At 44.3% G+C, this 25,769-nt stretch overlaps 1 long non-coding RNA gene across 4 annotated transcripts in view; it reads right to left on the bottom strand.

The window, feature by feature from the left end:
* Nucleotides 1-323: 323 nt before the first annotated feature.
* Nucleotides 324-25,769, bottom strand: part of LOC138756398 (uncharacterized) — a 58,301-nt gene continuing 32,855 nt past the window's right edge. Inside the window, exons 1-3 of one of the 4 annotated variants that reach the window (XR_011353046.1) lie at nucleotides 14,159-15,122; nucleotides 10,009-10,104; nucleotides 324-715 (exon numbers count right to left, since the gene is read on the bottom strand). This is a non-coding gene — a long non-coding RNA (uncharacterized lncRNA). Of the gene's footprint in view, nucleotides 716-10,008; nucleotides 10,105-12,214; nucleotides 12,301-14,158; nucleotides 15,123-25,769 lie in introns of those variants that run through there. The other 3 variants (XR_011353044.1, XR_011353047.1, XR_011353045.1) reach the window with 3 other exon arrangements.

Here is a 25,769-nt window from a genome sequence, read left to right as displayed (position 1 = left end):
CTCTGGTCAGAGCCCCTCCACCACCACCACCACCACCCCCCATTCCCCCGCTCAGTGCTGCTGCCGCCACCCCAGACATACGGAGAACACACACCTGTCCCTTCTGCACTCGGTGCACTCGTGCACTCGGTCCGTGGGGGAGGGTGACTCCATGAGCTACTGCACTGGGTGACACCAAATTTAGTGACACCACTGGTGCCATTTATCACTGGGCACCACTAATTTGCTGCCAGCTTCAGGAATGAAATGACTACAAACTACATTTTAATGGTTCTTCCAGTCTTCTCAACCTAAGAACTTCAAGTGTAGATTAAAACCATATGGAAATTCAGCCACACTGTAGCTCATATTTATTGCACCACTTTACATCCATCCCCCTGAGAGGCCGGCAGCCACCGTGAAATGGGTAATATATTGCCCAATGAACTCTGACCGTTGTCTGTTACTCTAGGTCAAGAGATGTGGCAGATTAGTTGATCATTATCCCTTCTGATTTACCTTCCTTCCTGTGATGAGATAAATAAGATGCTGACTCTTTCCATCATTCTTTGTTTCAACATTCCCCAGGAATTAAACAAATGATCCATAAAATAATACCGACCCAGCTTGGCTTGTTGGCAGAACTCCACATTGGAGGATCAGTGGGAATACTGGGTGAGCCAGGCACTTCAGTGGAGGAGGCAAAGAAATACCTCATGAGGATGAGAGCCAGAATCTACCGATTGGAAATGAAAATACCAAATTGATTCCACGAATATTGAAATAAAACCTTGCACAGTTTTATTTGTATATACACATATTACACAACAAATATGAAATGACCTTGTTCTGATTACTTTTATTGTGAATAATGCCAAGTTTGTAATTAAAAATAAACCTTCCGGGAACTCTTGGGTGAGGAACACATTTAGAGTTTTAGTCCATGGCTATTGTCATGTGACCTTCAGCCACTTCCTCATGCCGAGAGTGTCCTCTTCATTGAGCTCAAGGTCACATTGATTGACAACTTTTTTGCCACAGGACTGTTCTAAATGGATGCAGCAGATCTCTGTCATCGCAGAAAATTTGCTGCTAGCTACAGCAAATCAGAGGGAACATGCAGGCACGTGTTGTTCAGGTTCACGTGGGTTAAGAACCAGACCAAAGTTGAGGTGCAAAGCACATGTTTATTTCGGGGATGCAAACAGAACAGGGTCAACATGGTAGGTGAACCTCTACACACATCCACACAATCTTTCTTTGGCTTGGCTTCACAGACGAAGATTTATGGAGGGGTAATGTCCACGTCAGCTGCAGGCTCGTTTGTGGCTGACAAGTCCGATGCGGGACAGGCAGACACGGTTGCAGCGGTTGCAGGGGAAAATTGGTCGGTTGGGGTTGGCTGTTGGGTTTTTCCTCCTTTGTCTTTTGTCAGTGAGGTGGGCTCTGCAGTCTTCTTCAAAGGAGGTTGCTGCCCGCCGAACTGTGAGGCGCCAAGATGCACGGTTTGAGGCGAGATCAGCCCACTGGCGGTGGTCAATGTGGCAGGCACCAAGAGATTTGCAGTCCTTGTACCTCTTCTTTGGTGCACGTCTGTCTCAGTGGCCAGTGGAGAACTCGCCATAGAACACGATCTTGGGAAGGCGATGGTCCTCCATTCTAGAGACGTGACCTACCCAGCGCAGTTTGATCTTCAGCAGCGTGGATTCGATGCTGTCGGCCTCTGCCATCTCGAGTACTTCAATGCTGGAGATGAAGTCGCTCCAATGAATGTTGAGGATGGAGAGGAGACAACGCTGGTGGAAGCGTTCTAGGAGCCGTAGGTGTTGTCGGTAGAGGACCCATGATTCGGAGCCGAACAGGAGTGTGGGTATGACAACGGCTCTGTATACGCTTATCTTTGTGAGGTTTTTCAGTTGGTTGTTTTTCCAGACTCTTTTGTGTAGTCCAAAGGCGCTATTTGCCTTGGCGAGCCTGTTGTCTATCTCGTTGTCGATCCTTGCATCGGATGAAATGGTGCAGCCGAGATAGGTAAACTGGTTGACTGTTTTGAGTTTTGTGTGCCCGATGGAGATGTAGGGGTGCTGGTAGTCATGGTGGGAAGTTGGCTGATGGAGGACCTCAGTTTTCTTCAGGCTGACTTCCAGGCCAAACATTTTGGTAGTTTCCGCAAAACAGGATGTCAAGCGCTGAAGAGCTGGCTCTGAATGGGCAACTAAAGCAGCATCGTCTGCAAAGAGTAGTTCACGGACAAGTTGCTCTTTTGTCTTGGTGTGAGCTTGCAGGCGCCTCAGATTGAAGAGACTGCCATCCGTGCAGTACCGGATGTAAACAGCGTCTACATTGTTGAGGTCTTTCATGGCTTGTTTCAGCATCATGCTGAAGAAGATTGAAAAGAGGGTTGGTGTGAGAACGCAGCCTTGCTTCACACCATGGTTAATGGAGAAGGGTTCAGAGAGCTCATTGCTGTATCTGACCCGACCTTGTTGGTTTTCGTGCAGTTGGATAACCATGTTGAGGAACTTTGGGGGGCATCCGAGGCGCTCTAGTATTTGCCAAAGCCCTTTCCTGCTCATGGTGTTGAAGGCTTTGGTGAGGTTAACAAAGGTGATGTAGAGTCCTTTGTTTTGTTCTCTGCACTTTTCTTGGAGCTGTCTGAGGGCAAAGACCATGTCAGTAGTTCCTCTGTTTGCGCGAAAGCCGCACTGTGATTCTGGGAGAACATTCTCGGCGACACTAGGTATTATTCTATTTAGGAGAATCCTAGCGAAGATTTTGCCTGCAATGGAGAGCAGCGTGATTCCTCTGTATTTTGAGCAGTCTGATTTCTCACCTTTGTTTTTGTACAGGGTGATGATGATGGCATCATGAAGGTCCTGAGGCAGTTTTCCTTGGTCCCAGCAGAGCTTGAAAAACTCATGCAGTTTGGCATGCAGAGTTTTGCCGCCAGCCTTCCAGACCTCTGGGGGGGGATTCCATCCATACCTGCTGCTTTGCCACTTTTCAGTTGTTCAATTGCCTTATATGTCTCTTCCCGGGTAAGGACCTCATCCAGCTCTAGCCTTAGGGGCTGTTGAGGGAGCTGGAGCAAGGCGGATTGTTGGACTGAGCAGTTGGCATTGAAAAGAGATTGGAAGCATTCTGACCATCGGTTGAGGATGGAGATCTTGTCGCTGAGGAGGACTTTGCCGTCTGAGCTGCGCAGCGGGCTTTAGACTTGGGATGAGGGGCCGTACACAGCTTTTCTTTGGCTTGGCTTCGCGGACGAAGATTTATGGAGGGGGTAAATGTCCACGTCAGCTGCAGGCTCGTTTGTGGCTGACAAGTCCGATGCGGGACAGGCAGACACGGTTGCAGCGGTTGCAGGGGAAAATTGGTTGGTTGGGGTTGGTTGTTGGGTTTTTCCTCCTTTGCCTTTTGTCAGTGAGGTGGGCCCAGCGGTCTTCTTCAAAGGAGGTTGCTGCCCGCCGAACTGTGAGGCGCCAAGATGCACGATTTGAGGCGATATCAGCCCACTGGCGGTGGTCTATGTGGCAGGCACCAAGAGATTTCCTTAGGCAGTCCTTGTACCTCTTCTTTGGTGCACCTCTGTCTCGGTGGCCAGTGGAGAGCTCGCCATATAACACGATATTGGGAAGGCGATGGTCCTCCATTCTAGAGACGTGACCTACCCAGCGCAGTTTGATCTTCAGCAGCGTGGATTCGATGCTGTCGGCCTCTGCCATCTTGCGTACTTCGATGTTGGAGATGAAGTCGCTCCAATGGATGTTGAGGATGGAGCTGAGACAACGCTGGTGGAAGCGTTCTAGGAGCTGTAGGTGATGTCGGTAGAGGACCCATGATTCGGAGCCGAACAGGAGTGTGGGTATGACAACGTCTCCGTATACGCTTATCTTTGTCAGGTTTTACAGTTGGTTGTTTTTCCAGACTCTTTTGTGTAGTCTTCCAAAGGCGCTATTTGCCTTGGCGAGTCTGTTGTCTATCTCGTTGTCAATCCTTGCATCCGATAAAATGGTGCAGCCGAGATAGGTAAACTGGTTTACCGTTTTGAGTTTTGTGTGCCCGATGGAGATGTAGGGGTGCTGCTAGTCATGGTGGGAAGTTGGCTGATGGAGGACCTCAGTTTTCTTCAGGCTGACTTCCAGGCCAAACATTTTGGTAGTTTCCGCAAAACAGGATGTCAAGCGCTGAAGAGCTGGCTCTGAATGGGCAACTAAAGCAGCATCATCTGCAAAGAGTAGTTCACGGACAAGTTGCTCTTTTGTCTTGGTGTGAGCTTGCAGGCGCCTCAGATTGAAGAGAATGCCATCCGTGCAGTACCGGATGTAAACAGCATCTTCATTGTTGAGGTCTTTCATGGCTTGTTTCAGCATCATGCTGAAGAAGATTGAAAAGAGGGTTGGTGCGAGAACACAGCCTTGCTTCACGCCATTGTTAATGGAGAAGGGTTCAGAGAGCTCATTGCTGTATCTGACCCGACCTTGTTGGTTTTCGTGCAGTTGGATAACCATGTTGAGGAACTTTGGGGGGCATCCGAGGCGCTCTAGTATTTGCCAAAGCCCTTTCCTGCTCACGGTGTTGAAGGCTTTGGTGAGGTCAACAAAGGTGATGTAGAGTCCTTTGTTTTGTTCTCTGCACTTTTCTTGGAGCTGTCTGAGGGGAAAGACCATGTCAGTAGTTCCTCTGTTTGCGTGAAAGCCGCACTGTGGTTCTGGGAGAATATTCTTGGCGACACTCGGTATTATTCTATTTAGGAGAATCCTAGCCAAGATTTTGCCTGCAATGGAGAGCAGCGTGATTCCCCTGTAGTTTGAGCAGTCTGATTTCTCGCCTTTGTTTTTGTACAGGGTGATGATGGTGGCATCACGAAGTAAAAACCCCTGAAGTCGCCAATATCCGCGCTGAGCTGGGTTCGTTTGGCGAGGCTTGTCCACCACTCATTTTGGATCTCCCGGAGTTTACGCTGAAAATGGCTGCATGCACGACGGAAGGCTTGTTTTTTTCTCTGGCCAGGATGGCTTTGCAAGGTGAGCCATCCACACAATATGCAGGGGGTAAATATACATTTCGGATAACAAAGGAGGAACCGACAGAGTCTGGGGGAAATTACATGGACATACACATTCAATAATCAGGATCAAGGTGATTCTACGTGCCCCCAACCCTTGACCAGTACAGACATGGCTCTTGCTACTAAATCTTGGTATTCACCCAACCCAGTGTGGAAGGTGCTACTTACGTGCCACGAGGAGTCCAAAGACGCACATGGTCCTTTATAGTTCTGGAGGCAGTACTGGGGGTGGGGGGGGGGAAATTGTAAGGGTCCTATTGGCTGCTGAGGCCAATGGCTCAAAGCCAAGTGTAGGGCTCAGCAGGGGTTAGCCAAGGAGATTCACCTTGGCCAATGGGGTGAAGGTCAGGGCTGAGTCTGGGCAGGCTGCTTGGACTGCAGCACCTGGTGATTTAGGTGGGCCCATCACAAGGGTCACCTTGATGGCTGGGGGTGAGTCTTTGACCTTGATTGGCAGGTAGTGGGTCCTCCGAACAGGAGCACAGTGATGCGACCAGATGGTGGATGGTACCTCTCCATTGCAGCATGGTAATTGTGGAGAAGTGATTTAACCTGTATGCCAGTCACATGGAAGTGGGGTAGCATCTTGACCACAGAAGCACGATGATGGGGGCGGATTTGGAGAGGTTAGAACATTCAGATTCAAGGGGATCCAGAAGACCTCTCCTGAAGACAACAATTCTTGTTTTGATGGCAATTGTTGGCCCATAAAAGTTGTCAGTATTAACCTGGAATGGGAAACAATTTCATCTTCTCAAGGCAAAAATGGCATGTTCAGGGAAAATGGGCTACTAGACATTTGGGCTGGAGAGTAGAGTGCTCCACTTCTCTGTCTTCTTACACAACCTCAGGGACAAACAAATGTCACACAAGTACAGGAGTACTTGCTGTCATTGCCATTGGTCAGCTCAAAATGGGATACATCTCTCTCACCTGGGTTGAGAGAGGAATCATTGAAAATCAAAAACAAATGCAGGGGATGGAAATCTAAAATAAAAACTGAAAATATCGGAAACATTCAGCATATCAGGTGATATCCATGCCAAGAAGAGCAGAGTTACATCTCAGGTTGAAGTCTCTTTGTCTAAACTGGGAGGGCTCCAAATTCGCTGATGTCGCCATTGTTGTGGGCTGAATCATGAGAATGATGAGTCAGAATAGAGAGCAGATATGGAGAACCTGGCTGGGCAGTGGCAGCACAACCACCTTGCTCTCAATGGCACCAAGACCAAGGAACCTGCTGTTGATTTTTGGCAGGAGAAGCCGAAAACCACAGACATGTCAGCACTAAATGGGGCAGAGTTGGAGAGGGTTAGAAATGTCAGTCTCCTGGGAATCCAGCATTTTGAGACCACCATGGTGAAGGCACACCAATGCCTCTACTTTCTTAGGAGATTTGGCATGTCAATCAAACATCTACCAATGCACTGTGGAAAGTACAGCACCCAGCAACCACCCTGTTCTGGTTGATACCATCAGGAAAGAGGGCTAGGTGCCACAAGACTCACACCACAAGGTTCAGGAACAGCTGCTCCCCCCCCCACCACCAACCACAGACTCCTCAACAACAAACTCAATCAGGGACTCATTTAAGGTCCCTTACTTTTGCACTCCATTGATGTTTTTCACTTTGTGTAGCATAGCTTGTTTACATTTCTTTATTTGTTTGCATGTGTACATTGTGAACAGTTTATTTTCTTTATTTCTTTTTCAATCTTTTTATTGGTTTTAACATATGCAAAAACATTGGTCCAAGTTACAAGTCTCAAATAACAATGAACACGGTATTTATGAACCTATGTTATTTACATGGAACAAAAGAGAAAGATAGAGAAAACAAACATATTTCAAAATGAATAATCTAACCCCACCTTACTAGGGCAGCTGGTCAAGTTAAGGAGCCCATGACTAATAATAACTAAGCGGTCATGAAAAAAACCATGATACAACATACATCCTTCAGTGATGCATTTATCACATTTAGAGGAGACGTTAGAATAAAATTTAACTAACTGAAACTTAGAAAAGTGCCCGATGGACTACTTTAATTGAACTAATGAGTGCCTAGTATAAAGAGAAGATGAGTGAACACATTTCAAAATGGGATTTCCCCCATAGTTTTGGCAAATTATTGTTGAAAGTCCTGTTCCCATATTTCCTTCATTCCACCCAAGGAACTATCCTTAGATCTTAAAATTAATTTATAAAAGGCAGAAAGCAGTCCTTTATGATTAGATGTAAAAGCTTGAATGTTAAAGAATTTAAGAAGCTCCTAACCTGTAAATTATGAAAAAAGTATTTTAAATTTAATAGATCATTGTTCAAAAGAAGCCACATTTTGATCAATATATAGATCTGGAAAAGATTAGATACCCAGGCTTAGCCACTGAGTATAACTGATATCTTGGACAGAAGGTAGAGAAAAGGAGTTACATAGAATAGGGCAAATCAATAAAAACCTATAGTAACCAAAATGTTTTCTCAATGAAACCAAGTTCTCAAAGTGATGACCAAATTAGCAGTTAACTTGGAAGCACAAGAGGCAAGGGTGCTGCAAGTATCAAAAGGAGAAAATACCTTTTAGTAGACTTAATCTCTAGGTCAATGCATTTGAAGCACCTTGGTATTCATCAAAGATGAATCCAAATATTAATATATCTAATATTAACTGCAAGTAATAAAATCCTAAATTCAAAACCTCCATTTGTTTTAGTATTTTGAAGGAAAACCTTTTTGAGGTAGTTGTGCTTGTTTTTCCAAACTAAAGAAGAGATGAGAGAACCTAAAGCATCAAAAAAGGATTTAGGAAAAATATTCATGTTGATAATATTAAGACATCCAATTAAAGCCATCACAGTGGAGACATAATTCAATAAGGTAAGGAAACTTTCCTTATACAAATTATTATATTGATATTAATAATTTTAAAAGGGACAGAGGAATCTAAGGAGCAGGAAGAGTTGAAAAATGAATATTTCACTCTTTAATTTATAGCCTGAAAACTGACTAAATTTACTGAGAAGTAGCAAAATATATGGAATTGAACAGTTAGGATTGGATGCGTATAGCAGAGAAACACCTAATGAATACTTCCAGCTCGAGAGATTCCAGAGATCTCTGCTGATTTCTGAAAAGTGACTGCTAATGGTTCCAAAGCCACATTAAATAGAAGAGGGCTTAAAGGACAATTGTGTCTAGTTATATGATGCAGTTTAAACAGTTTGAATTTAATTGAATTAGAGAAAATTGCAGCTGTAGGGGATAGATATATCAATTTAATCCAATTAATGAATTGAGAACCTAGTTACACAAAATAAATATTCTCATTCCACTTTATCAAATGCTTTTTCAGCATCTAAAGAGATAATACATTTAGAGGATGAAACTGCTGGAGAGTAAAGGATACATAAAAGACGTTAAATATTGAATTGGGAGTAACATCTTTTAATGAATCCCGTTTGATCCTTATAAATAATTAGAGGCATAACATTCTCTAACCTTGAGTGCAGGGTCTTAGACAGAATCTTGGCATCAACATTTAGAAGGGAAATTGGTCTGCAAGAAGAACAGTCTAAGAGATCCTTAAGAAAAAGGGAGATGGAAGTGTTCATGGCAACTTTCCACTAATTGAAGATTGAGCAAAGACCGAGTCCAAATAGGGTATCAGTAAAGTGAGAGAGAGAGATTTATAGAAATCCACTAGGAATCCATCTGGATGAAGACTATTGCCGGACTGAAAAGATTTAATCACTGTTGCAATCTCCTGCTGAGACATATGCTGTTCCAATTTAAATCTGTTTGCTGAAGAAACTGCAGGGATCGTCAATTTAGCTAAAAACTTCCATATTGGAGTTCGATCTTGAGTAAAATCAGAACGATATAGTTTAGAACAATGGTTTTCAAATTGTCCCCCTAAACTCACATTCCACCTTAACCAATTGCTATGCCATGTTCTCTGGGATTAGTAAGGGATTGCTTAAGGTGGTATGTGGGTGGGGGTAAAAAGGTTCTCTAGTACCAATTGTTACTGAAATATTTTGCTGGAGAAAAATTATCATTGGGCCATTTCCTTTGTAGTAATGAAACCCTGCACATAATGAGTCAATGAGGTACGATTAAAACTATGGTTTTCAAACTTTATCTTTTCCACTCACACACCAGCTTAAGCAATCCTTTACTAATCACAGAGCACCTATGGCATAGGGGTTATTTAAAAATAATGCGAGTTTGGGGTGGGGGGAGGAGTTTGAAAACCACTGGTTTAGAATAAAATTGAAAAAAGTTTCATCTATTTCAAAATGATCACTAGTGATCTGACCATTGGCTGCACGGATCTTGGCAATAAGCTGTTTGGATATTAATTTAGATAGCAAAAAGTTTACCAGCCTTATCCCTATGCACATAATATTTAGATTTATTCTTGAGTTGGGTTTACATAGGATAAGTAAGAAGGAGATCGTATTTTGTTTTGAGTTCAACGCTTCTTCTAAAAAGTTCAGGTTTCAGAGCTAAGGCATATTGTTGATGTTCAATTGAATAGCCAAGTAGCCATGTATGAAATGATTTGACCTCTCATGAAAGTTTTGAAGGCATCTGAGACTATCAAATCAGAAACCTCTGAAGAGGAATTTTCAGTTAAATAAAGGATGATTTGATCGTCAACATGTTTTAAAAATTCAGGGTCTGATAGTAAAAAAGAATTAAACTTCCACTGTCTGGTAGTTCTAAGTAAGTCTCAGATATTTAGAGACAAAATCACAGGAGACTGGTCAGAAATTAATATACTTTCATAAATACAAAAATCAACCATTGGAATTAATTGTTGGCCAGTAAGGAAGTAATCAATATGTGAGTATATATGGTGAATAAAGGAGAATTCTTTATCATCTGGATTTAAAAATCTCCATACATCAATAAATTCAGATAGAAACATAAAATAATTTATCAGTATTGCTCACTTATTTGAAGAAACAGTTTTGTAAGATGAACGGTCGAGTGTAGATCAAGCCAGCAATTTAAATCACTGGCTAAAACCAAAGAGTAGGCATTTAAATCTGGCAAAGAAGAAGAAAAAAGACATTCTAAAAATTGTGGATCATCAACATTAGGACCATTGACAAAATAATTTTGTACAGTTTACCAGATAAGATTATATCTTGACCATTGGCATCACTAATAAGCTCATGCTTAATAAATGGCAATGATTTATCCATCAAAATTGAAACTCCCCTCAATTTGTGATAAACACTGAGTGGTAATGTTGTCCCTTCCAAATGCTCAGGAGGTGGGAAGTGTCAGATATAGGAAGATGAGTTTCTTGTAAAAAAATGATCTGTGGTTGAAATTTTTTAATGTGTGAAAAAAACCTTATGGTGTTTGACCAGGTGATTCAACCAAAAAATATTCCACATTATCTTTAAACTTTTAGCCATCTAGACACTTAAAAAAACATAGCTTTCAGAGAGATGACAATTTCCATACTAAAAGCCAGCAAAACCACTCAAAACCCCAAGCTAAGTCCCTTCTCCCCCAACTCAAGGAATTTCTCCTGCTCACAGCAGCCGCTCATAGTCAAATCAATAAACCCCTGAAAAACTTCCCACTGGAAGTTATCCCAGAATCAGATTTTCAATGTAAAAAGCTCTCAGGAACAAAATTATTATGACTACATAGAAGAAAACAATTCAGATTCACATACCAGCATTATCTAATTTAGGAAAGGCAGGGAGAGTTGCTCCAAACAGAAAATAAATGTTACACTAACTGTGCCACCCATGTTTCATGTCGGGGAGCCTTCATCAGTATATTTTGCAAATCTGACACTCGCTTGCCAATATCCTTTTGTTTGTATTTGCATTCTCTGAATCTCGCTCATTGACCTGCTGACCTTGTTTGCAGCTTATCCCTGTGGTTACTCTGTCAGCCATGTTACTCCATCCCACTCTGCCTACACCCTAATGAGTGCAATACACAATTGTGCTAGAGAAACTCAGGAGGTCACACCACATCCAGAGAAAGTCAAGGGTAATGAACGGGTTTGCAAAATGGTGCAAGAACAGCATTCTGAATCTCAGCATGGATGAAACAAAGGAGATGACTGCTGACCACTCTCTACTATATATCAACCATTCCATTGTGGAGAGAGTGGAGAGCGCAAAGTTCCGGTGAGAGCATGTATAAAGGACAACCTTTCCTGGATTCAAAACATCTCCTCATCAGCAAGGCCCAATAGTGCCTGCACTTCCCAGGGCGGTTGAGGAGGACAAAACCAGTGCCCCCACTCCCCCAACCCCGCCATCATGACAACATTTTACAGGAGCACAACAGAGAGTGCCCTGTCTGGCTGCATCATTGTGTGGTGTGGTAGCTGCAAAGCATTGGACCAGAAGTCAATACAAATGATCTTTAAAACAGCTGAGAAGATTACTAGAGTCTCCCTTTTCCTGATATTTAGTGGGAATGCTGTTATAATAGAGCTCAAGGAATTATAGAAGACCTTGTCCATCCTCCATATCTTTAACAAACTACTATCAAGGAGAAGGTACAGGAGCATCAAAATCAGGCTGGGAAATAGTTTCTTCCCACAGGCTGTGAGATTGATGAACAGTCTCCTGTAACTGAGCAACTTATTTCAACATATTTAAATATATTTATTTTAAATTGTATCTTTATGTAAATATGAGCTTATCCTGTGCTGTGCATAGTGTGTGTATGTGTGAGCACCATGTGTAAAGGGTGAAACTTTGTGTTTTTAGTTCTTAGTTAATTTAGTGTCTGTCTCTTGAAGAGAACTATTGTTTGTAGTGTTACCATAATGTAATGACTATAATGTAATATGTCATAACGCTTACTCTTTCATTCTACAAGATGTGAAGTAAGCATGAGTATCTCTTTAAAAGCTTTTTATAACATTTGTATCTTCATATATTTTTGTATCTCTATTATAGAGTAAATGCTTTGTTATTCGTTGTTATGAATGTTTTAATGCGAAGCTATGCAAAATGTTTATCCATTTTATCAGCAAATTAAAATTCCATAAAGTAACAGCCACAGAGTTTGACTTGTTGGATTAAAGAGATCTAAATTTGGGATATCATAGCTTACACTCTGGAAGATGTCACTTTGAAATTTGGCTGTATTAAAAGAAGGAAAGTCTGTCCATACCATGGTCCAGAGAGACGCTGTTATGTCAGGTTGCACTTGTAGTCAGATGACAATAAATTTGAACTTGAAGAGCTGTGCAGTCTTAGAAGCTGAGGGGCTCAGGGCCCAAGCTGAAGAACAGCAGAAAGAGGAGGGCCATGCAGTCTCTCCCAGCAGAACGCCAGCAGCATCATCAATCAGCCCAGCACAGAAGCACACATTGGCTGCACGGGTTAATGGAGGCTTATTTTTCAGAGAGATGCATTTCACAAGGTGCGTGAGAGCATTGAAGAGGACTGTTGCACACTCCAGTCTACAACTACCCACACTGTTTACCAATTAACAGCAGGATGACCAAAAATGATAAAGAATAATGGGAAAGCAAAAGATAAACTGCAGATGTTTCAAATCTGAAATAAAACCATTCCATACTTGACATTCCATTCAGCATTTGTGGAATGAGAAAGAGAGGCATCGTGTCAGTTTTCACCAAAAAAGTGGCTGTAATGGCAGCACTGCGGCAGGTGCAGACACACGAGAGCAGAGGGTGGAGATGCAGCGCTGCTCCAAAGGGTCCAACAGTCCAGACAATGCCAATGGCTCTGTGCAGGGGTCAATCAGCCCGTTAAAGGCTCTGCACCTGAGATGGCAGTGCCAATGCTCAGAAGAGGCCTCAGTGGGTTACAGACTCTGGGGAGCAGCAGGTGATTGGGCTCCAGAATGGGGAGAAAACCCCACACCCATCCCTCCCTCCACCCCACCCCTTGCCCCATTGAGAAGCAGAGGAGATGACCCTATAGGATCGAGAGTACTGCGGCAGACCAGCGCCAAAGGACCCTCTCTGCTGGATACTGGAGCATGGGAAACAGTTATGAGAGCTGGGAATCAAGGGCAAGAATGGATCCTGGGGGGCCTCGGCCACTGAAGGCTTTCTGCTCATGTGTGATTTGGATTTGGAACGTGTTGCTGATAGATTGAACAGGAGTCTGGCAGCTGAGTGTCCCTGGAGGTGAATCCAGGGACACTCAGTGCCTCTGAAAGGACTTTCTTTTGCTTCTCTTTTTATTACTGTAAAGGGCACTGGGCAATACAAATGGGGACTCTTTGTCTGCCTTATGGCTGGAAGAAAGAAATTTTGTGTAATATTACATGTTCTGTACCATTACATGACTCTACAGAAAGCCTTGGAACATCTGGACAGCAAAGAAGCATAAATCAGCATGCGCCTTATCGACTACAGTTTGGCATTCAACACCATCGTCCCCTCAAAACTACCCAGCAAACTCCAAGACCTTGCGGTCAACACCCCAGTGCATAATTGGATCCTGGATTTCCTCATGACCAGATCACAACTAGAGAGAATTGGTAAGAACATCTCCTCCACAATCTCCATCAGTACCGGAGCACCACAGGGCTGTGTTCTTAGCCCCCTGCTCTACTCACATTACATCCACGACTGTGTGGCTTGGTACTACAACAACAAAACCATCTATAAACTCACTAACAATACCACAATAGCAGGTTGTATAAAGGAAGGGGATGAGTCAGTATACAGCAGGGAGAATGAAAACTTGGCTGAATGGTGCACCCACAACAACCTCACACTCAATGTCACCAAAACCAAGGAGCTAATTGTTGACTTCTGGAAGGGAAAACCAGAGGTGTACGATCCAGTGATCATTGGGGGATCAGAGGTGAAGAGGGTGAGAAAATTTAATTTCTTGGGAATCACTATCTCGGAGGAACTTTCTTGGACTGAATGCACTAATGGTGTTGTGAAGAAAGCACGTCAGTGCCATAACTTCCTCAGGAGTTTGCAGAGGTTTGGTATGACATCGGAAACCCCGGCAAATTTCTACAGAGGTGTGGTGGAAAGTGTGCTGACTGGCTGCATCATATTCTACAGAGTCGAAAGCTCTGTAAAATGGAGTGGACACAGTCCAGGACATAACAAGCAAAACCCACCTCACCTTTGAGAACATCTATGGGGAGCGCTGCTGTCAGAGAGCTGCAGCTAATATCAAGGATCCACATCATCCAGCGCACATTCATTTCTCACTGCTGCCTTCAAGACTCGCAGTCACAGCTACTACCCCTCCACCATCAGACTCCTCAATGACAAACTCAATCAGAGACTCATTTAAGGACTTGTGGTGCTTGAAGCAGCTGAATAAAAACACAGTCACCACACCGAAGATTGTTAATGACTGTTTATTTAAACTCAGCATGTGCCCCTTTAAGGGCAGCTCGGGCTCAGTCACCATGCATGTGGTGATGTCATAATCGCTGCCCAAGGAGCACACTGGAAGGGATGCTGGAGTCAGTGAGAAACCCCTGATGATGCCATCTCCCCATGGCTGCCCTGCCATGTGGCGATACACGCGGGGCTGGTTGGCCATGAGGATGTGCACCGCCACACAACCCCCCCGTCCCCAGAACAGGCTGAGTGTCCTGCCACTTTGGCGGCCAGCCCCGGCACTTGGGCATGGCCACATGCACTGGCTGGGATAAAACCAAATGAGCAGCATTTAAGTGGTCCACAGTAAAAAGTTCCCACTATATCTAAGGTGAAAGTCCCAGCCGACCGCCGGAGAACCTTATACGGCGCTTTGAATGGGCGCTGCAATGGGGCCCTTTGTGGTTCTCTCTGGACAAATACAAACTGCACCATATCCACTTCTTTAGGTCGATGGGATGGTCGGGTGCCTTGGTGTGATGGGGGTGGTGGGGTTATGTTGGCCAGTCTTTTGCAGAGGTCCTAGGCCTCTGGGCTGAAGAATTCACCTGGCAGGGAGAGTGGCGCACCATAAAACATCTCTGCCGATGAGGCTTGCAAGTCCTCCTTGGGCGTTGTTCTGACCCGGAGGGGGACCTAGGGTAACTCATCTACCCAGTCGGGGCCGGAAAGTCTTGCCATCAGAGCAGACTTTAAATGTTGGTGGAACCTCTCTACCAACCCATTAGACTGTGGGTGGTAGGCCATGGTGTGGTGAAGTGTTACTGCTAGAAGCCTTGCCAGCTGAGATCATAGTGAAGAGGTAAACTGGGCGCCTCCGTTGCTCGTGATGTGCGCCGGCACGCTGAAATGAGCAATCCACTGGCTGACCAGGGGTCTGGCACACATCTCCGCTGATGCCTAACGGAGTGGGATAGCTTCCGGACATTTTATTGCTCTGCCCACTATGGTGAACAGGTACTGGGACTCCCTGGACACCGTCAAGGAGCCCATGACATCCACGTGGATATGCTGGAACTTCCACATTGTTGAGATAAAATGTTGAACGGGGCCTGCATGTGCCTGTGGATTTTAGATGTCTGGCACCTGAAGCAGTTGCGGGCCAGCGCTGCCATCTCTTTCTTGAGGCTATACCAGACGAATTGTTGCGCCACCATCCTCACGGTTGCTTTCACTGAGGGGTGGGTGAGATCATGGATGAAGCTGACAACCATTGCCCTCCACTCCTGTGGAACTACCGGGTACGGTGAGCCAATGGAGGTGTCGCAGAGCAGCATCCGGGCAGAGTCAGGAAACCGGATATCCTTGAGGTGCAGACCTGAGATGGTGGTCCGGAGAGCATGTGTTTCAGCGTCATGCTGTTGGGCCTGCACTAGTTGTGCATAGTACAGGCCGGGAGTTAACTTGTTGATGGCCATGAGGAAGAGCGCATCCGTGACCACATTGTCCTTGCCCGCCCTGTGCTGGATGTCCGTGGTGCATTCGGACACATAGGAAAGGTGGCACTGTTGTCTGGCTGACCACGGTTCCTTCGCCATAGCCAGTGCTTGGGAGAGGGGTTTGTGATCAGTAAAAACAGTGAAATTTCTGCCCTCCAAGAAATATCAAAAGTGGCGAATGCCAGGTACTGCGCCAGGAGCTCCTGGTCGAACACACTGTATTTAAGTTCCAGCGGTCATAACTGCTTACTGAAAAAGGCCAGTGGGCACCATTGTCCATCCAGCCACTGTTCCAGTACTCCCCTGACTGCCATAGTGGGAGTGTTGACAGAGAGTGCCTTGTGTGTTTCCAGTCGTGGGTGTACCAACAACGCCACCCCTTCCAGGGCCTGTTTCATTGTAGCGAAGGCCTTGTACACCTCCTCCGACCAGGCCAGTGTCTTCTCTTTTGCTGCGATCAGGGCGAATAGAGGGTACATGTTGCGGGAGGCGTTGGGGATTAATCTATGAAAAACTTACCATCCCCACAAATTCTTGTAGGCCCTTAAGGGTGGAGGGTTTGGGGAAATGCTGGACAGCTCCCACTTTCTCCGGTGCCGGAGCTGCTCCAGACGCTGAGGTCGTGTGCCCCAGGAATTGCAATTTCTATTTCCCAAACTGGAATTTGGCCTTGTTAACCATGAGGCTGAATTCTGCCAACCGGGTGAACAGGGTGCAGAGATTGGCCTTGTGCTCTTTGCGGCTGAGGCTGGCTACCAGGATGTCATCTAGGTAGATAAAGACAAAGTCCAAATTCCTACCCACTGCATCCATGAGGCGCTGGAATGTCTGGGCCACGTTCTTCAACTCGAATGGCATCTGGAGGAACTCGAATAAGCCGAAAGGGGTAATAATGGTGGTTTTTCCAATGTCATTGGGGTGAACCGGGATCTGGTGGTATCAACGCTCTTTAGAGAAGAACCGCATGCCATGGAAGTTGGCCGCGAAGTCCTGGATATGGGGGACTGGGTACCTCTCTGGAATTGTGGCATCAGGCACTGTCTGACCACTGGATGATGCCCAACTCCTGGAGCCTGGAGAATTCCTCCTTTGCATGTTTCAGTTTCTCCGGTGGCAGCCATCTAACTTTGGCATGTAACGGGGGGCCTTGGGTGGAGATGTGGTGGAAAACTTTATGTCGGGGAAAGCGACGTTGAAATATGGCTCCAGGATAGCGGGAAACTCGCTGAGGATCTCAGCATACTCATCTGTGGCGCTGGCTACTGTTGAAATTCTGGGTTTGTTGTCATCCGCCGTGCCCAGTCACACCGAGTGAAAAGTACGGGTGTTGAACAGCCTCCTGTCCCTCACGTCTTCCAGCAGGTTGTGAGCCCTCAGGAAGTCGGCTCACAACAGCGCAGTGCCCAACAAGCCCAGGATGAACCTTCATGTGAACTTTTCTTCCCCGATCTGTATCTGTGCCCTACGCGTGCCATAGGTCTTGATTGCGGAGCCGTTGGCAGCCCGCAGGGTTGGACCAGGGGTACAGGTTCAAGTCTCCAGCACTGTAGGGGGGAGGGCATTCAGCTCGCCCCTTGTGTCCACCAGGAACTGGAGGCCTATGAATTTATCTGTGATGTCAAGGAGGCTGCTCATGTGGCCAACCATTGCAACCATCAAAGGCGGTTGGCCTGGCCGTTTCCCTGTAAATCGCAGGGTTGGCGGCACTTGCAGGCTTTCACTCCCCAGCGGTAGTGGTAAAAGCACCATGTTGACTGAGTTTCCTCTGGCTTGTGCTTGGGGGATTCCCGCGGTCGATGGGGCCCCGGCTTGGAAACCTGGCTGAGGGCCACCTCATTTTCCTGCTTTGCTCACCAGAGGGCATCTGCCCAGGCTGTGGCCTTGTGGGGGTCAGAGAAGTCTTCTTCAGACAGGATATAGCCGAATATCTTCAGGCATCTGTTCAAGGAATATCTGGCAGAAGAGGAAACATGGCTCATGATTCTCCGCCAGGGCCAGAATCTCATCCTCCACCAGGGCCAACTGTGGCCCACAACCCATCCATGTATAAGAGCCTGGATGCACACTGCTGGGGAGTGAGGCCAAACTTCCCCAGGAGCAGGATTTTGAGGGCGGTGTACTTACCCACTGCTGGTGGTCAATGAATGAAGTCATCCACCCTCGCCGCCGTGTCCTGATCCAGTATGCCCATGACATGGTAAAACTTCATGGCGTCAGCTGAGATGTTGCGCAGGTGAAATTGTGCCTCCGCTTGCCTGAACCATGTCCGTGGGCGAAGGGGCCAGAAAGGGGTACGTTTGAGGGCTACAGCATTTACCTCGGCTGTGTGCATCGTTAACTGGCTCCAGATAGACATTTGGACGCATCGGGGTCACCACTGTGGCGCTTGAAGCAGTCACCACACCGAAGATCGCTAACGACTGTTTATTCGAACTCAGCACCTGCCCCTTTAAGGGCAGCTCAGGCTCAGTCACCACACATGTTCTGATGTCATAATCGCTGCCCAGAGCATGTGATGGAATGGATGCTGGAGTCAGAGAGAAACCCCTGATGATACCATCTCCCCATAGCTGCCCTGCCACATGGCGATAACGCAGGGCAGGTTCTCCATGAGGATGTGCGCCACCACAGATTCTTATTTTTGCACTTTAATGATTTTTTTAATTCTCTGTGTATTGCACAGTCAGTTTGTTTACATTTGATATCAGTTCACATTTCTTTATATGTTCACAGGTACATTGAGTGCTTTTTTGTGATAATTCTGCCTTACCTGCAGGAAATAGGATCTCAAGGGTGCATGTGATGTCATGTATACAAGTAATGTACATTAAATGTGAAATCTGATGAATTAGAGCTCAATCCAAACCAGCATTTCAGCAGTTAGCGTACACCCTGATATTGCATGTGTGTTTATGGAGCCTATTTCTGGATTGATCTGATGAAACTGGATTCTCACTCTTGGAACAATGCGAGTCATCAGTTGCCAGATTTAAGTAAAAACACAAGACTGAAGAAACTCAGTAGTGTACTTTGTATAGAAAAGATCTCGATACATAACCAACTATCTTGAGCTGGTGTGACAATACGACAATCAGCTGACTGCAGGGGGCGATCTCTGTACCTGCAGGAAGACCACCTAAGGGCTGACTCCACCTGGCCAGCTGTCAATCAGCCAACCCGAATATAGACTTGAGCCGGCCCCTCCTGAGCCAGTTACACGGGAGTCACCGAAACATGAACTGGTGTTCAGACTTTTATCTGAATAAAGCTTGTTGTACAGTCTTTTGAGTTTTGTGCTTACTTGCTGCTACCTCAGTGCATCACAGCTGGGCTCTTCATGAGGGGACCCTGAATCCCTCCTGACTTACGGGACTTCTTTCCTGCTTCCTCTGTATCTGATCAAGACTTGGATTTAAACTGGGGCCTCTCTCCCATTCCTCTGCAGTCTCTCTTTCTCCCATGCAATTATAAGGTTTTATTGTCAAGGTGAGCATGTATCAAAAGGATTAAGGCCAAATGTGTCAGCAAATGATCAGAAATGATGTTTAGTTTAGCTTGGTCTCATTGGAAATCATGTGTCAGCATGTTTTCAGATGTAAACCACACTAAATGTTTGCAACTAAACACAATCTGCAGACCAAAAAGAGTGAAATCAGACTTTTACATTCATGAGACAAAGCGGCCATCTTGAAGCCGTGGCAACTGAACAGCGTGCTGTAATTGCAAAGTGAAGTGCAGGAAAAGTTCAATGGACTCATCAGGAAAATATGGCAATATTGTCCACGCAGATTGAGCAGCGTCAGTGGGAGTAAATGCATAGATGGCACTTTGTGCTGAAACCCTTCATCAAGATTACAAAGGTCAAAGTTCAGATTTATTGTCAAACTACATACATGACATCAGATACAACCCTGAGATTCTATTTTGAAGTTACCTAATCAAAAGGAGTTAGAATTACTGATTTCTAACACTACTGTAAATAAATTTATCTCAGTAATACATAATTTACTTCAAACTAATGACCCCAAAATTGGGGTGCATAAATCAAGATTAAGATGGGAATTAGATTTAAATATTCAAGTAAGTGAGAAGGATTGGATAGATTTGTTCAAGATTAATATATAGGTTAGTTCAATATAACTTTTTAACATCAGTCATATTTGACTCTGCAATAAAGTAATTAGAATAAATCCTGCCATATCAGATTTATATTTTAGATGTAGATCTGAGCTTTAAACCTTTTTTCATTCAACTTGGGAATGCCCTAAAGTTAGACATTTTTAGTCAGGGGTAGGTAATTTTTTGGGACGAATTAATGGGATCAAATTCCCACAGGACCTGATGTTATTTTTACTGAGCAATATTAAGGTTATAAGGCCAAAATTAAATTTAAATATTTATCAAATTGAATTTGTGTTAATTGCTTTAGCAGTTGCTAGGAAATGTATGGCAATATCAAGGAATTCAGAAATAGATTTAGGTATGGAAATATGGCATGCAGAACTTGGTATTTGTATACCATTTGAGAAAATTACATAATCTGCAAGATAATTATAATGTGTTTTGGAAAATATAGAGCCCATATTTATAAAATTTTGGTTTGCACATATGTTTAACTCACTGAGGACCTCACTTCTTGGTAACCTCCAATAGATTTTTATGTATAAATGGTTAATCTGAGCATTCTCCAGTTTTTTTCTTCCTTTTCTTTGGGTTGAGGGGGATAAATGTAATGCAATTATATTGTGGTTTAAAATTTATAAATAAACTATTCATAAAAAAATACCCTTAGATTCTTTTTCCCGTGGGCCAGGCAGAATTTCTACTCAGCAGTAGTGAAAAAACAGTACTAAGAAAAGATATGTATGCAAAAAAAGAGAAAAGTAAACAAAGAAAGAAATGTAAACAAACCGACTCTGACACAAAGAACATAAATATTCATGAATAAATAATGTGCATAGTAAGAGTCGTTAAATGAGTCTCTGATCATTTGTTGACATGATGGAAGGTTTCATCCCAAAATATTTACCATGGTTTTTCTCTCACTGATAGTGCTTAACACACCCCCCCCCCCCCCCATCTGAATTCCTCTGTGAGATCGTGTTTCACCTCAGAATCCAGCATCTGCAATTTCCTGCATGTTTAATGCTTTGCAATGTCTTTTTGGCCAACATCACAAATATCGGCAAAGGATTCGTTTGATCATTAGCTTTGTCAACAGCGCAGGCTTAGCAGAGCAAAAAGAATGGATTCTGACTTTGGTGTTTATAAAAGACATGGGAACTGAAATACATATGTGGAAATTGTCAAAATAAAATGCAAAAATGCAGGAAATGCTCAATGGGCCTGTCAGGGTATAAAACAAGAAAATATGGCAATGTTCTGCTGAAGGTTACACACACAAAAAGTCTTCACTGAAACTATTTTATAACTTTAATGTTTTTATTGAAAAATAACATCTTGCCTCCTGACCCCTTATGTCTGAGAAGCTGTTTGAAAGTTCAGCTGACTTCACAGTCCACATAACAATCACTTTTTCCCTATCACAAGCTCAATCAAACATTATTCATGTTAGGATAGTTCAATAAACTGCTTCAGGTCAATTTGTTTTGGCATTTGGTTTCTTGTAGAAAATATTAACAATTGAATACTTTTATATGATATTCACTGCCTCACATAGAAGCCAGTCAAAGGAAGAAATGCTTTGCCAGCTTAAAAATGAACTGAAATCTGAAATGCTCAGGAAGAAAAGCTTAAAAATGAACTGAAATCTGAAATGCTCAGGAAGAAAAGCTTAAAAATGAACTGAAATCTGAAATGCTCAGGAAGAAAAGCTTAAAAATGAACTGAAATCTGAAATGCTCAGGAAGAAAAGCTTAAAAATGAACTGAAACCTGAAATGCTCAGGAAGAAAAGCTTAAAAATGAACTGAAATCTGAAATGCTCAGGAAGAAAAGCTTAAAAATGAACTGAAATCTGAAATGCTCAGGAAGAAAAGCTTAAAAATGAACTGAAATCTGAAATGCTCAGGAAGAAAAGCTTAAAAATGAACTGAAATCTGAAATGCTCAGGAAGAAAAGCTTAAAAATGAACTGAAATCTGAAATGCTCAGGAAGAAAAGCTTAAAAATGAACTGAAATCTGAAATGCTCAGGAAGAAAAGCTTAAAAATGAACTGAAATCTGAAATGCTCAGGAAGAAAAGCTTAAAAATGAACTGAAATCTGAAATGCTCAGGAAGAAAAGCTTAAAAATGAACTGAAATTTGAAATGCTCAGGAAGAAAAGCTTAAAAATGAACTGAAATCTGAAATGCTCAGGAAGAAAAGCTTAAAAATGAACTGAAATCTGAAATGCTCAGGAAGAAAAGCTTAAAAATGAACTGAAATCTGAGATGCTCAGGAAGAAAAGCTTAAAAATGAACTGAAATCTGAAATGCTCAGGAAGAAAAGCTTAAAAATGAACTGAAACCTGAAATGCTCAGGAAGAAAAGCTTAAAAATGAACTGAAATCTGAAATGCTCAGGAAGAAAAGCTTAAAAATGAACTGAAATCTGAAATGCTCAGGAAGAAAAGGAAGAAAAGCTTAAAAATGAACTGAAATCTGAAATGCTCAGGAAGAAAAGCTTAAAAATGAACTGAAATCTGAAATGCTCAGGAAGAAATGTACTGTGAGTAACAGAAATCAGTTCCCCAAGGTCTCCATCCTGCCTGAAATTGGCTTTCATTAAATGTTTGGTGTAGCAGGAAATGTGCAAATTCTCCCATGGTAGCTCATAAGTTTAAGCTGGATATATTTAGGGTGGCATGGTTGGCACGAGTTATTACAGCACCAGTGACCCGAGTTCAAAATCAGTGCTGTCTGAAAGGAGTTTGTAAGTTCTCTCCATGTCTGTGTGTTTTTTCTCTGGGAGCTCGTTTCCACCATGGTTGAAAAATGCACTGGGGTTTGTAGGTGAATTGGGCCTAAATGGATGGCATGGGTTCATGGGTCAAAAGGACCTGTTATCATGCTGTATTTCTAACAAAACATTTTTTCTCAATATTTTATTTAAAATTTGAACCCCCCCCCCAAGCAATATATTCAATTAATAAAGGATTATACATACAAAACACTACATGTAGTATATCCATCACTCCCTTCCCCACCACCCCCTCCCTTACCCACCACCCACCTCCCCCCTCAAACTCCCCAAAGAAAGAAAGAAGAAAAGAGATTATCAATGAATATATAAATTCTAATTAGCTGGCATGGAGCCAAATACGACCCAGGACAAGTTATTGAGAGTTTATATGTTCAAACCAACTTGTTGCAAATTTGGGCTCCATATTTAAAAAAACTTGATATTTATCACATAAATTATGTTACGTACTCAGGAAGAATACAAGATCACATGCCATCTTTGCATCCCTAAATCTATATCGGACTTCCAAGTAATAGCTACACAGTTCCTCAAAACAGCTAAAGCCATTTGATAAAATTCAATTTGATACATAGTTGACCTTAGTTTGAAATTCTACAATTTAATATTTCCTGAATAAAAATAACATTGGATCTAATGGAAGTTTTAACTTTAACACTTTTTCCAAAATAATCTATTTTGTATTCAAAAAGGCTACCATTCAGGTGAAAGAAGCAACCTTTCTCTTATGAGATAGGTGGAAAAGGTAAGATTTCATGGAAAACACCATTATATTAAAATATTTTTTTTCTTTTACTATCAGTAATGAATTTTTAAAGATATGAAGTCAAATGGGGATTAGAAAGATGGAAGATTGTTTTGAAGATGGCTATTTTATTTTATTTCAACAGATGAAAGAAAAATATAATGTTCTAAATAATACATTTTTTGTTATTATCAAGTTAAAGCTTTTTTAATTGATGAATTAGGTCAAAGTTTAAGATTATCTAGACAATCTGAGTTAGAAACTTTGCTTACAAAAGGGGGGAGGAATTAATAAATTTATTTCAGAAATGTATAAATGACTTCAAAGGAAAATATTGTGGTGGCTCACCACAAGGCAGGCGAACCGGCCCCGCTTGTAAGCCACGCGGCGGGGCAGCCGGCCAAAATGGCGCCATTTGGGGTTTCCCTTCCTTCCAGCTCTGGGATCAGAAACCCGTGCTTGGAGACCACGTGATGCCTGGGTGACATCAGTACCCCCCAATGCGGTTCTCAGCCAGGTCCGGGCTGGGAGTATAAGTGCAGCCCAGCAGCCTGCAATAAACTTGTCTGCTCAATGAGCTCAACCTATCTGGTTGCGTGTGTTATTGCAGGAGCAGTGTAACCACCACCAAAATTGGTGACCTCGACTGGTTCAAACGTCTTTGAACCCATCATAAGTGAGCCTGGGATCAGCGCTATAGCCATAAAACTGCCTGAATTCTGAGTTCAGGAGACGGAGACCTGGTTCAGCCACATGGAGGCCCAGTTTAACCTCTACCAGATTACGTCCAACATGACCAAATTCTACCATGTGGTCACTGCCCTGGATCAGGCCACCGCCAGATGTGTGCTGCACCTTTTTCAGCACCCATCTGCCGAGTACAAGTGTGAGACCATCAAGCGAGTGTTTACCGGGTCCCTCGGACTATCCAGACACCAGTGTGGCACTCAGGTGCTGCACCTCGACACCCGGTGGGACAGTTCCCCGATGGTACTGATGGACAAGATGCTCGCACTCATGGGTGAACACACCAACTGTCCACTTTTCGAGTGCAACTTCATCGAACATATGCCTGGGGACATCCGCCCGCTGCTGGTTCAGGAGAGCTTCACTGACCCGAGGAAGGTCATCCAGAAGGCCCAGGAGCTATGGCTCGCACAATTCTCGGAAGGCTCAGTGGTCCAGCAAGTCACAATGCACGGGCATGATCACACCAAGCCCGCCCCTAGCACTACGGTAGAGCACCTGGCCACTGCAGGGGCCCCCAAGAGCATATCCAAGGTCACAGCATCTGCTTCAGGCCTCTGCTTCTACCACCAGCAATGGGGAGCCAAAGCCCAGAAGTGTTGTCAGCCCTGCTCACTCCAGGAAAATGACCAGGCTGTCTGCTGTTAGTGGCTGTGGCGGCTGGCCAAGGACACAGCCTTCTCGACCTGCAGGACTCAGTCAGTGGCCGGCACTTCCTTGTTGATACTGGAGCCCAGATCAGTGTCATCCTGGCCATTCCCATCGAGTCCAGGAACTGACTTCGTGGACATCTCCTCTGTGCGGCCAACACAACGGCAATCCGGATGTATGGAGACAAGACAGTCCACTTCCAGATTGGCCAATGGAATTTCGCGTGGAGGTTCACCATCTCGTCCCTCCCAACTGGCATCCTGGGTGCAGACTTCCTCCTCACACACAGGATTCTGGTGGACATTCGAGTTAGGTGCCTGGTGGACACCCGTACCTTCCAGGCCGTTTGCCTCGATGCCGCCCGCTCAGAGCGACCGCAAATGGCCATGATCAGCAGGCCCAGAGACGAGTTCCAGCAGATCCTGGATGAGTTTCCGACACTCCTCAAGCCACATTTCTCCTCTGCCTTGCCGCGCCACAGGATGTTCCACCACAACCCCACACAGGGCCCGTCGGTTCATGCCAAGGCATGCCTGCTCCCACCTGACAAGCTCCATGTAGCGAAAGAGGAGTTTTCACACCTGTTGGAGTTGGGGATCATTCGGCGATCCGACATCCCATGGGCCTCACTGCTCCACCTGGTTCCAAAAGCCTCCAGCAGCTGGCATCTCTGCGGAGACTATTGACGGCTCAATGAGGCAACCGTCCCTGACCGTTACCCCATCCTTCACATCCAGGACTTTACGGCCAACCTGCATGATGTGAGGGTCTTCTCCAAGGTTGACCTGGTGCATGGATATCATCCTGAGAACATACCCAAGATGGCCATCATCACTCCC

Source organism: Narcine bancroftii, chromosome 3 (assembly GCF_036971445.1).
Source record: "Narcine bancroftii isolate sNarBan1 chromosome 3, sNarBan1.hap1, whole genome shotgun sequence".
NCBI lineage: Eukaryota > Metazoa > Chordata > Chondrichthyes > Torpediniformes > Narcinidae > Narcine > Narcine bancroftii.
The sequence above is the reverse complement of the archived record's forward strand: the minus strand, read 5'-3'. Positions and strand labels throughout refer to the sequence as shown.